Source organism: Podarcis melisellensis (assembly GCF_964234715.1).
Source record: "Podarcis melisellensis genome assembly, chromosome: 16".
In the NCBI taxonomy this organism is placed as follows: Eukaryota; Metazoa; Chordata; class Lepidosauria; order Squamata; family Lacertidae; genus Podarcis; species Podarcis melisellensis.
In genome coordinates this window covers 5690485-5692262 of record NC_138533.1, presented here as the reverse complement: position 1 = coordinate 5692262, position 1778 = coordinate 5690485, and the positions used below count along the sequence as shown (strand labels likewise).

General features: G+C 46.4%; 1 long non-coding RNA gene across 1 annotated transcript; it reads left to right on the top strand.

Annotated features, from left to right (window-relative positions):
* The first annotated feature begins 222 nt into the window (after positions 1-222).
* Positions 223-1496, top strand: LOC309358717. The gene is made up of 2 exons (XR_014163512.1): positions 223-732; positions 1043-1496. It is a non-coding gene; the product is annotated as an uncharacterized lncRNA (long non-coding RNA).
* Positions 1497-1778: the final 282 nt, after the last annotated feature.

Genomic DNA, 1778 nt, shown 5'->3' with positions numbered 1-1778 from the left:
GTCTGTGGACAAACGCAAGCTCCCTTGGCCTGAAAGCAAGATAAGCGCCGCAACCCCATAGTCACTTTTGACTGGACTTAACCATCCAGGGGTCCTGGAAAGCTCAGGAGGGGAAGCTGCTCTTGTGTTCAGGTCCTGCTTGCAGTTTTCACATTGAGGCACCTGGGAGGCCACTGTAAGAACAAGTTTTGAGTTAGATGGGTCACTGGCCTGATCCAGCAGTCTCCGCTTATGTTCTTATTTGACTCCTGCTCCCAACCTTTAGCCTAGGTCCCCGGAGATATTTCTTCCCCAACGCTCAAATGTTCCTTTCCCTGAGTAAATTGCAAGGGAAATGGGGTCTCTCCACTCTATCCCAAAGTGTTGGGTTCTATGAATTCAGAGAAGAGATGAGAAAGTCTTTAGGACATGTGCAAGGCTCACACTAAGCTGGCAATTACCTTGTGCTGCAGTGACATGAAAAATCCACCAAGAGAAACATGCGCGTTATTCAGTGTAGCTAGAGATAAGTATCTCATGAATGACCGAGTCAGCCTAATTAGTACCAAACATTGAGTCAGCGTGAACAATGCAGGCATTGTATGCTGTGAGAGCCATTGGGCCTTCTCAGAACCTGCCGCCGTTTCTGAAACAGGCCATTGGGAGATGGTATAAAAGGTCCCTTTGTCTCAAGCAACTCTCATTCACTCGACAAAGCTTGACTTGACCAACGCTGGACTCAGTGAACAATAGGTGAGTATGAGGACCTCCCAGCGATTCATGGGTCTATCAGATATAGGTCGAAGCATCCCGTGAACTTCAAGGGAAGACGTAGCTTAAATTGCATCTTCTAGGACAGCCTTTCTCAACCTGTGGGTCCCCAGATGTTGTTGAACTACAACTCCCACCACCCCTAGCTAGCAAGGCCAGAGCTGAGGGATGATGGGAGTTGTAGTTCAACAATATCTGGGGACCCACAGGTGGAGAACCACTGTTCTAGGAGCTATTCCCTCTGAGACTTCAGCCCTCAAAATGATGCCAATCTCTTTCTCTCTTCCCCAAGGGTTATCCAATCCACAGAAAAGATGAGCCAACAACAACAAAGAGGAAGCTGCTGCTGCTGTGGTGGTGGTAGAGGCTGTGGGTGCTGCGGTGGCAGCCGCAGTGGCGGGGGATGTTGTGGTGGCAGCCGCAGTGTGGTTTCCTCTCAGCAGAGTCAGAGCAGCGGTGGATGTTGTGGCGGCAGTAGTGGCAGTAGCGGTGGCAGATGTTGCGGCGGCAGCAGAGGCGGCGGGTGCTGTGGTGGACAACAAAGTCAACAGAAAGTCTTCCCCCAGAAGCTTAAGTAGATGCCTTCAAGGATACTTGAAATACTCAATTATTATCATCACTTGTTGCATATTCCCTTTTCTTCTTGCAAACCATAATTGGCTAAAATTCCCCATGAGCTTTCCCCAATGTAAATATTCAGACTTTCTTCTTGAAAACTCATTAAAAGTTTCTTGCAAACCAAGAAATCTGTGTGGTTGTGTTTTTCTATTATATCTTTACGTTTATGGCCAAAATGTACTAACTAGAACGAGTTGGCACCTCCTCATATTCATCAATGAAACCATGTTTTTGTTTCAGATAAACTTTACTAAATTGCATTTGTATTGTTGTGGAAATCAGACCATGAGGTAATTGTTTGAAACATATGTCAGTGGTTTCTTTTATTTCTGACATGCATGGCAGGAGAGACACCCTGCTCAACTGTGCCATGGGTGCACTAGACTTAGTATAAAGTGTAAAATATTTAT